This window comes from Triticum dicoccoides, chromosome 1B (assembly GCF_002162155.2).
Source record: "Triticum dicoccoides isolate Atlit2015 ecotype Zavitan chromosome 1B, WEW_v2.0, whole genome shotgun sequence".
Taxonomy (NCBI): Eukaryota; Viridiplantae; Streptophyta; class Magnoliopsida; order Poales; family Poaceae; genus Triticum; species Triticum dicoccoides.
In genome coordinates, this window is record NC_041381.1 from 173024530 (window position 1) to 173035376 (window position 10847).

At 42.6% G+C, this 10847-nt stretch overlaps 1 long non-coding RNA gene across 3 annotated transcripts; it reads left to right on the plus strand.

The window, feature by feature from the left end:
• The first annotated feature begins 952 nt into the window (after positions 1-952).
• LOC119326248 lies at positions 953-6197 on the plus strand. Of its 3 annotated transcripts, none has more exons than XR_005157877.1 (5): positions 953-1136; positions 1274-1326; positions 2957-4513; positions 4970-5118; positions 5879-6197. It is a non-coding gene; the product is annotated as an uncharacterized LOC119326248 (long non-coding RNA). The 3 variants fall into 3 exon arrangements; XR_005157876.1 differs by having other exon boundaries at positions 2957-3140; positions 3954-5118; XR_005157875.1 differs by having other exon boundaries at positions 2957-5118.
• Positions 6198-10847: the final 4650 nt, after the last annotated feature.

The following is a 10847-nucleotide window of genomic DNA, read 5'->3' on the forward strand; positions in this document are numbered from 1 at the left end:
GCACTAACCACTAGACTGCAATCATATCTTGTGCGCAATTGCCCTTCTTCACGTTTTTCTTCTATGTCCTTCCTTTTTTCTCCTTTTCCATTTTCTTTTTATTTGGAACTTTTTTGTTCGGTTTTCTATTCTTTTGGTCAACTTGATTGATTTTTTTTTCAAAATCTGATGAACTTTTTCAATTTTGATGAACTTTTTTCGAATTCGATGAACTTTTTTCAAAACCGATGAACTTTTTTTGATTTCGATGAACTTTTTTCAAAACCAATGAACTTTTTTTGAATCTAATGAATTTTTTTTCAAATTTGATGAACTTTTTTCAAAAGCCGATGAACTTTTTTTCGAATGCGATGAACTTTTTTTTGAATCCGATGAACTTTCTTCGAATTTGGTGAACTTTTTTTGAATTGAATGAACTTTTTTTTGAAAACCAATGAACCTTTTTCATTTTTTTGAACTTTTCTTAAATTTGATGAACTTTTTTTCGAATTTACGTTTTATTTTTTGAGATAATTTGTATTAATTATATATTAATGTTTAAATGCGCGAAACGGTTAACTAGAACTGTTTGTGGATTCGCAACAACGCGATCGTGAGTTCGAATCCCCGTCGATCCTCAGTTTTTGTTGTTTTTTCACTTCAACAAGCGCGAGATGGGCCGGCCCATACCAGCGACGCTGCAGGCGCCAGCTCGTTAACGGGCGCCTGCAGCGCTGACTAGGAGCTCCCATTCGCTGGCTCTCTGTCTCTATTACGTATATGTATATGTATATGTAGTACGTGTGCTAAGAAAAAGGTTAGTCGTGCCGTGCCGGACATGGCAGTCCAGGCACGGCCCACTAAGCCACGTGCCGTGCCGGCCCATGACGGGCCGGGCACGCGGGCTATCGTGCCGGCCCGATAAAACTGGCCCGTTTGGCCAGGTTTGGCTGTATGTGAGCGAGCGAGAGAACGGAGGAGCGGCGCCGACAGTCATCCTACCCCGCCGGCGACTTAGAGAATATCCCGTCCATTTCACCCAGCTCGCCCTACTACCAGTCTCCACCGTGGACCCGACCGACAGAGAGAGAGGAGCACCTCCGCCGGCGGTGGTGACCGTAGAGCTCACCGTTTCCGGCAGGGACCGGCGATTCACGGTCAGGACACCCATTCTCCCTCCTGTCCTTCTCGATGCCCTGGTTTTTTCTCTATTTCCTTTCATCTATTTCCTCAATGGAAACCCTAGCTTGATTTCCCCACGTAACTGAGCCGTAGCTTTTACATGTGGAGCCAGGAGAGCGTGCTCAGCGGGAGGTGGATACCGGATCCTGCTCCGATTCCCCAAGAGTAAGATCCATTTTTTCGTCCAATTTCTGTGCTGGATGGATGGATTCCTCACTTAGCTAGTTAGGGCCCTGAAGCAATTGTTTGCCTAATTATTGCTCCTCAGGCATCCTGAATTCTTTTTCAGTCGGCCTATTGTTTGCTTAAATCTATAATGTACCTCTGAAAAACCACATTTGTAAAGCGCTGCCTGTAGAAGATTGCACTGTCCACAAATACCCAACAAAAAAGTTGTTAGATTAATCTTGAGTTCAGCATAAGTGTTGTTTCCTAATTTATGAAGTTTGCATATTATGACGACGAGAAGTAAGATCTTCTCATCTTAGGGAAAACATATTTCTTATGGAACAGACAGAAATTGGAGGTGGCTACCTTGTAGTACGGATAGTACTATGCATCTGCCGGAAGTAATTCAATGGATAGTAACAATACTCAAATGTATGTTTTTATGCCACTTATTTTGATGTTTATACGTTGGTAACCTTGTAGGTAGATAAAATTTTAGAAGACACGGAAGGCTTGGATATTGTATATTTTAGAAGTCACTCAAGCCTTGTATACATTGATGACCTACTGTTAATATCATGTGGAAAACACATTGCTGTAGAGCATATCCAGCAGTACAAATTAAGGTGGAATAAGTGAAAAACAGTGTTCTACTTGAAAAACAGTCTTTTGGCACTTTTGTAATTATTCATTTGATTTTAAAATTTAGTCCAATTGCTAGTGCTCTCTGCCAACTTACTAAATTCTATGTTGTACTTGGACAGAAGAGAACTAGTAAATGCTAGAAACAACATCCTATTCAATATCTAGCTAGCTGTATACAACAGGAAAATGAGAAGAGAAATTACATAATATGGTTTTTAATAACCCAGGCGAGGAGGGTGTGGCCTTTACACTTTCACTGCTTGTGGTGCGCCTCTTCATCTAGTACTTTGACTTGAGTATCGCGTGATATTTGATATCTGTTTTACAGTTCAGTAGTTTTGATCTTGTCATGGTTAAGTATCTCTACCCTGATTCTTGGTCTGTTTTGCTTGGAAAAAAGACGCCATGTGAAGAAGAATAAGATCTTGGTTCGAAGAACCTGCTCTACTTGTACTTTTAGTTTTGAAAAAAACTGCTACCAGCCTAACGGTGTTGCAGCTCAAAACACTCCACTATCTACCAGCTAGTTATGTAACTAGGTTAGGTACTCTATGACAGTTTGACAAGACCTATATGTATGTTTGTGCTTGTATCCTTCCAACGTTCTGCTGCCTGCTAGCTATGTTGTTTTCTTTTTTTTAACTGTATGCTGTTTTGTTTTAAACGTCTTGTCCATTTGCAAACACTTTTCTTGTTAGCAATGAGCCTGTGGGATCGGTGGATGCATGCAAGCAACTTTCGAAGCCATAATCATGAAGATACGCTGCCGCCGCGGCAATCATCATGAAGATCTGCAGTTTGTGCTGTGATGTTTTGATGTGCTACCTTTTAAGCTAGAACTCTGTAACCTGTTAAGTTGAACTTCAGTGAAAGCAGGGTTTCCAATGTGCCTCGAGTCTAAAGTTAGCAGTGTGCAGCTCTAACAAATTGCTAGGTTGTTAATTTGAGGACACATACTGACAGGAATATTTACTTTGTGCAGCTAATCCTGTAAGTCTGCAAAGATTCGACGCCTGACTGTCATGATGCCTATTTAAGTTGTTCCTTGTTGAAGCTGCAAGCATTGCGAATTGCGATCATCAGAATGTTCCAAACGAACTGCTCAACAGAGGTTAATGAGCACGGAGGTTCCAAAGACGATTTGCTGATGCTCTTTCCCAAACTCAGTAAAGTTTAATACTTCCAATTCATTAGCTTTAGCTAATGATTTTTTTGTTAATATTTACTCTACTTTAGAAAATTATATGAGCCTACGTGTCTCAAGGATGTTATTATAATATTTTTGGGTTACACTGTTTCTGTCCCAGATAATGTTTTCACATAACATTTTAGTGAGATTTTGCACAATTATTGTGCTACATTTCAGTGAATAAAATTATATTGAATAAGCAGTGTTAGTTCCGGATGACAGCATTGTCAGCACTCGTTTTTCCAGAGTCTCAGAAATGCTTTTGCAATATAGTATTTTAATAGATTTTGCAAACAAAGTATAGCAGAAATCAGGGAAAAAAATTATGTTTGCTAGACCATGTCGATCCAGATGACACCATTGTACAGGAGCATAGTCTGTAGACATGCATTACTAGTGAGGTCATTAACTGCTACTAATGGGGTCAGAAGTACTTATTAATAGCTAGCATCTATGGTGCTTCATTTTTGTGTTTTCAACTGACCACACAAACAACACACAGCTCCGCCAGTGTTCTCCAGCCACCTTCTATTTGCTAGTCTGTCAAATAAAATTTGTAGTTCAGATTTCGGACACCAGTTATGTCGCATCAAAAATGTCGCATCAATAACCAGAAGGCCCATGAAATAGCAAAATTTACAATTCCAAGATATTCTAGGCTGCTGGATGGATGTTTTAATTTGCAATACACATTTTTTAAAGAACCACTTTGTTGATTATAGTCGATGTGTATTGCAACCACGTTGATCAATGGAACCAGTTCATTAATTTCATAGGTTTGATGCCACAGGCTTGATCCCGTTCCTCACATGGTACATGCGGATGCCAAGAGGCTGCGACGGTGTTACTCAATCCCCGTTGAACCGGTATCCAAGGTGTTCGACGACGACGACAACCTCCTCATTGAGACCATCGTCTGCCTCGGATTCCCCACCACCCTCATTTGCGCCTCCCTATTCTGCAAGCGCTGGCTTTGGCATGCCTCCGACCCCGCTATCCTCTGTCGCTTCCGTAAGCTCCACCCGCCCTGCCTCCTCGGATTCTACGTCAGAAGTATGTTCGATAATAACCCTCCAAACTTTGTGCTGATGCTTCCACAACCCCTAGAGCTCGACGCCGTCATTCTCCATGCAAACTTTAGCTTGGACACATACAAGGGCATTAGAATTCACATTGTGGACTGTTGAAACGGCAACATCTTCATCTGCAGCAGGACATCCTCATGTATAGAAGTAGTGCACAGACGGTTGTACCTTGATAGAGGAATTTATATCTTGCCACAACTCCCGACTCGCCAACTTCAGCACGGCGGTTTCTACACTTTGAGTGACCTTGTCTTCAAGGAAGAAGGTGAACGTTTGTCCTACTTCTATGTGTGCTTCGAGTCTATCGGGATGTTAACAAAATCTACGGTGCACGTGTATAAGTTCCAAGATGGTTCCTGGTGCATGCCCACCTCGTTCACTAGTACTCATCTCCATTATAATCCATGGTACTAAGACATCAGATCGACAATAAAATCTATATAGCCTCCTTGAGCAACATTCTTGTCTTCGAATTGTCGACCTCAGGTTTCTCCATATGTCACCTTCTGCTGATGATTCGGGTGTATATCTTATTTGTGCTAATAAGCTTCAACTTGACATTTGGCTGCACAAGAGGGAAAAATAGTCGCTGGAGGATACCATTTTTTTGCGAGAGATGCTTGCTAATTTGAAGATCTCAGATCACACATTTGATAATTGTCATACTGATGTTTTCCTTATAAACCAAGTGGGGAACAATGTTGGATTTGTGTTCTTGCAGATTGGACGATCTATACTCTACTTGGACACTAAGTGCAGGACATTGCGTAAAGTTTATGGGATTGAAAGAGAGGGTATACTACATCGTATCCATCCTTTCTTTATGATCTGGCCTCCCACATTCCCTATGCGCAAGGACGATATTGCAAGGTTTTCCTTTTCCCCTTGGGTGATGCGACTAAAATTCGTTTTATTTGGAAGTGATAGAAGTTGTTTATATTGGAGTTACCTTAGAGGAGAAGCATTCACTATAATACCGCAGTTTCACGGGAAGGATGTCCCATATGCATAGGTGCATGATAGGGAAATTGAGAAGGACAATAGGGATTGGGGATAGATAAGATAAATTAGAGGGATATGGGTCAGCATTTGAAGTGCGCTCCTCAAGCTGTAATGTCTTGCATTTTTAATATTTAGTTTATTCAGTATATTCTATAATAGAAATAACTTTGATGGAGTGAGTTGCCGCTCACATGCCTGTTTGATGATTTAGAGAGAAATTAGAGGGGTATGGGTGAGCACTTCAATTGTTATCCTCAAGTTATTATGTTTCAGAGTTTTAGAACTTTGTATATTTTGTATGTTGGATAACAGAGTTAAATTTGCTGGAGCATGCTCTCACAGATTTAAATTATGGATGGGACATTCTACACTGGCATGCTTATGATTATACATTTTTTTTATTTAGACATATCACATGAATTTTTTCCTGTTATAACACATGACATCCAATCTTCCGTGACCATTTTGTACGTTTGGGTGTCTAGACTGTAAATAAGTCCCTTCTGAGTATCAATCTATTTACTGCATGTACTGGAACAGTTTTTGTCATCTTGAGTTTAAATGTTTGACTTTCACTGTATAGTGAGTTTTCTAGATCTTGATCCTTGTCTTGTTTTGCTTGGAACAGTGAGATCACATCAAGATGAGGAAGGTGCAGCTGAGCAGCTGCTGTTAGTTATGTGGTATTAAGGACCGCCTCAGACAAGTGTTGTATTTGCTTCAGCGAAAGCAAGCCAAAGTTACTTCAGGGCTGAGTTAGCAACGTAAAGCTCTAGCAAATAAATGGATTGTCAGTTAGAGAACACAACTGAACTTTCAGCTTTCACTACTTTTCCTTGTGGTTGGCAAATGTGCTTAATTGTGTCTTGTACTCTTGTGGGACCATATCACCCTTGCATTACTGTTACTGCTATCAAGATGAGCGTTGGATTCGCTTCAGTTTCCGATGTCTTAATGTTTTTGGCTGTTGCTACTGGAATGTTGAGCTGTTGCTGTTGAAATTAATTATGTGTACCCAAAAAAGATAGAATGGCAAGGTAGAAGCTTAGCGGAGAAGGATTTTCAAATATGATTGTGCTACGAGGGCCAGAGTGTTAAGAACTGAAGGATAATGTACATGACAAATCTACAACAGAATATTAGGGATGGAATCTCCAACCAAAGATTAGTAGTGTGAGTTAAAAAAGGTACGAAGTATATCTGAAGAACTGAATGACCATACCGTGGTGACTTTTCGAGCATTCATTCATTTTCATATCTCTGGTGACATTCTTTCAAAAAAAAAAAACTCCGGTGACATGGAATGTAATGTGCAACTTGAAATTAAAGACCCGCAACAAAATGCAGGTGTGTCTCTGTGATTCGAGTTAATGACTGTCACACTGAAGCTGAGAATTTTCCGAAAAATAGTTCACCACGAAACATGTGTTTTACCAAGTACATCTACTCCAGTTTTGCAAGCATGTACAGGAGAGCAACTTGACAGTACTGTTTAACTGAACCAGTTAGGTCACACTTGAAGCTGCAAAACCACACAAGATGTCATTCAGCAAACATTACTTATTTACAGTACACCACGGCTGAACCCCGAGGGGCACTCCTTGGTTCAAGGGGTTGCACCAGTTGGGGCACAGTAATAGCCATGTCAACGATTCTATTTCACTTCATCTTTTCTATACAGAGTTACAATATCTCCGCAATCAGTTGGGCCAATATAACAAGTTTAAAATAGCGGGCTATTGTATTTAGTCCCGGCGATTTCAGCAGCTACAGAAGGCTATAGCCGGCTATACTATATAGCGTTTTTTTGCTAAATAATGTAAAAAATTCAAAATTTGGGCAGCATATATATATTCGTACATATATCAGTATTCACAAATGCATAACGTAATAACATAGTCACATAAGAGATACAAATAGGCATGAGTTTAAGTAGCATCAATTTATAACATGATTCAGTCCAAATATTATATAACTAATAAAATGGAGACTTGAGGGTTAGGGTTAGCATAGCTGTCGAATTGGGCCACGAAATTGGGCTGTGCGGTCAAATTTTGGGCCACAATTTTTGGCGCCCCTAGGCGAGAAAATAGCCACTAAGAGGCTAAGTCGGGGCTAAATCCATTTAGCCGCGCTATTAGCGACTATTATTATTTTAGCCTATAAAGGCTCTAGCCATAGCGCGGAGCCTCTCGAAAGGCTATACTCGGGCTATAGCGCGCTATTTAAAACTTTGCCAATTATTATAGTAAAGGTCCCGTAATGATTTCTACTTGTTCTTCTTTCTTTCTTTCTTGAGATTCAATATTTACCGAGTCGTCACATATATTTTGTTATCAATGTGAACTTCACTTCCCCGCTGAAAAGAATAATCCTATCAAGATCTTCTCATGGAGGACTAAGAAACTAGTTATTGTTAGGGAAAATCTCTTTTCATGAAACCATCTCAATGTTTGTACACTGACGACTTTACTAGATAAAAGTTTAGAAAATACCAAAGGGTTGTATATTATTACTTCTCAGAAAATTGGTAGTAGCAATCATTTAACGTGAGAAAAGCCGATACAACCATCCCCATAATTAGTATGGAAAAGTCCCGAAATGCGTGAAAAGTTTTTTTATTCTGGTATTCATACTGTAAGTGATTTAGTAAATAGTTATGGATTTTTTTCCAAACTTTCAATAATTTTCTATTTTTTCTTAGAAAATTAGAATTTATGTTATTTGTTTCCCGGATATCTTGATTAATTTTATTTTAAATTAAGTTATTAACATGTCGACGTTGATGACGTTGATGCATAAAAGTAATGCCACATGTGTGTCGGGCGGCGCGAGGATGTTGAGCTCAACAAGATCCCTCGCCTTGTCGACGCCGAGACTTTGCCTCTAGCATTTCGAGCCGCCGATCTCGTTGTTGTGCGCCATGGTAGGGAGAGGTAGAGGTGTCAAAGTCGAAGGTGCCCAGCCGTGGAGGGAGATGCATGAAGAGGTGCAGGCTGAATATCCGACACATCGCGCCGATAAGGGTAGATGAAGGGTCTATGTTGTTGATTTGGGGGGAGGGGGGCTAGTTCCACCATTTAAAACCGGGCGACGCATCGGTTCAATGCTGCCAACACGTGGGGAAGCATCAGCACCTGCTTGGAGAACTGCAGAAATTGTGGGCTCCATTAAATACCACAGACCGACCATTGTTCTGATGACAAGTTGGGCTCGCCTTTGGAGTCTTATGTGGCCGGAGTGTGTGAGCATTTTAGGACGTGTCCGGGCAGTTTTCAGACCTTCTGAACCAATGGGAGGGCCACTAGAGGCTATTTTCATGTCCAGAACATCACTGTACCAATTATACTATGAGGGTGCCGGTGTAATTTCTTTTAGGTTGGTCACGCTGGGAAGTATCATACATGTGTATCATTCATATGATACATGTCTGATACTTTGCCTTTATAATGTATAGTATCATGTAGTAATATCATAGTCTCGGACTATTTATTATTTGGTAGAATCTCTATACAAATATGTTATAAGAAAATATATATTCAAGGTAAGAGCTGCTCCTTCCGCCGGATGCGGATCTCCTCCCGTCGGCGGCTTACCTTGGCGCCGGGGTGGTCTGCATTGGCGGCGGTGGGATCTGGTTCGCGATTTACATGTCTGCAGCCGGATGAGGGTCGAGATGACTCGTCGTCGGGCGAGAATTCTACGGTATTGCGCCGGCGAAAATCTGACGAAGAGATTGCCGCAGAATTTTGGGCAGATATTGGGTTCCCTACTCCTGCTTCTAGGGTTTGGGAGAGACCTTCTTCGAAGCGGATACCAGCTACGGCAAGTGCTGCTCAAATGGAAGGGGAGAAGTCCTTGGCGATGCCGGCGTCCTCTTCCAGGGCGGCGTTACAGGCCGGTCGGGATACGGCTAGGGCGGCGTGTGACGCCCCCGATTTAATCATACACGCAAACGTGTACGATCAAGATCAGAGACTCACGGGAAGATATCACAACACAACTCTAAAAATAAAATAAGTCATACAAGCATCATAATACAAGCCAGGGGCCTCGAGGGCTCGAATACAAGTGCTCGATCATAGACGAGTCAGCGGAAGCAACAATATCTGAGTACAGACATAAGTTAAACAATTTTGCCTTAAGAAGGCTAGCACAAACTGGGATACAGATCGAAAGAGGCGCAGGCCTCCTGCCTGGGATCCTCCTAAACTACTCCTGGTCGTCGTCAGCGTCCTGCATGTAGTAGTAGGCACCTCCGATGTAGTAGGAGTCGTCGTTGACGGTGGCGTCTGGCTCCTGGACTCCAGCATCTGGTTGCGACAACCAGAAAGAAAGGAAAGGGGGAAAGGGGGGAGAAAGCAACCGTGAGTACTCATCCAAAGTACTCGCAAGCAAGGAGCTACACTACATATGCATGGGTATATGTGTAAAGAGCCATATCAGTGGACTGAATTGCAGAATGCCAGAATAAGAGGGGGATAACTAATCCTGTCGAAGACTACGCTTCTGGCAGCCTCCGTCTTGCAGCATGTAGAAGAGAGTAGACTGAAGTCCTCCAAGTAGCATCGCATAGCATAATCCTACCCGGCGATCCTCTCCTCGTCGCCCTGTTAGAGAGCGATCACCGGGTTGTATCTGGCACTTGGAAGGGTGTGTTTTATTAAGTATCCGGTTCTAGTTATCATAAGGTCAAGGTACAACTCCGGGTCATCCTTTTACCGAGGGACACGGCTATTCGAATAGATAAACTTCCCTGCAGGGGTGCACCACATAACCCAACACGCTCGATCCCATTTGGCCGGACACACTTTCCTGGGTCATGCCCGGCCTCGGAAGATCAACACGTCGCATCCCCACCTAGGCACAACAGAGAGGTCAGCACGCCGGTCTAACTCCTATGGCGCAGGGGTCTGGGCCCATCGCCCTTTGCACACCTGCACGTTGCGAACGTGGCCGGAAGCAGACCTAGCCTAGTGGTGTTCCAGTCCAATCCGACGCACGCCACTCAGTCGCTGACGTCACGAAGGCTTCGGCTGATACCACGACGCCGGGATACCCATAACTACTCCCGCGTAGATGGTTAGTGCGTATAGACCAAATGGCCAGACTCAGATCAAATACCAAGATCTCGTTAAGCGTGTTATTATGAAGCAACCGCGGACGCCGACCAGGGCCAGGCCCACCTCTCGCCTAGGTGGTCTCAACCTGCCCTGTCGCTCCGCCACAAAGATCCACACAAAGGGCCGTCGGGACAAAGGTCCTTTCAGCCCCCAATCCGTGCATCACTCGCGGGTACTCTTCGAGCAGACCCGACTTTAGTCACCATCTGTAGTATGTATATATGTATAGTATATACCCGTGATCACCTCCCGAGTGATCACGGCCCAATAGTATAGCAAGGCAGACTAACAAGAAGGTAGGGCCCATGGTGGTAAACTAGCATCCTATACTAAGCATTTAGGATTGCGGGTAAGGTATCAATGACTGTAGCAACAATGACAGGCTATGCAACAGAATAGGAGTAACCGAACAGTAACATGCTATACTACTCTAATGCAAGCAGTATAGAAAAGAATAGGTGATATCTGGTGATC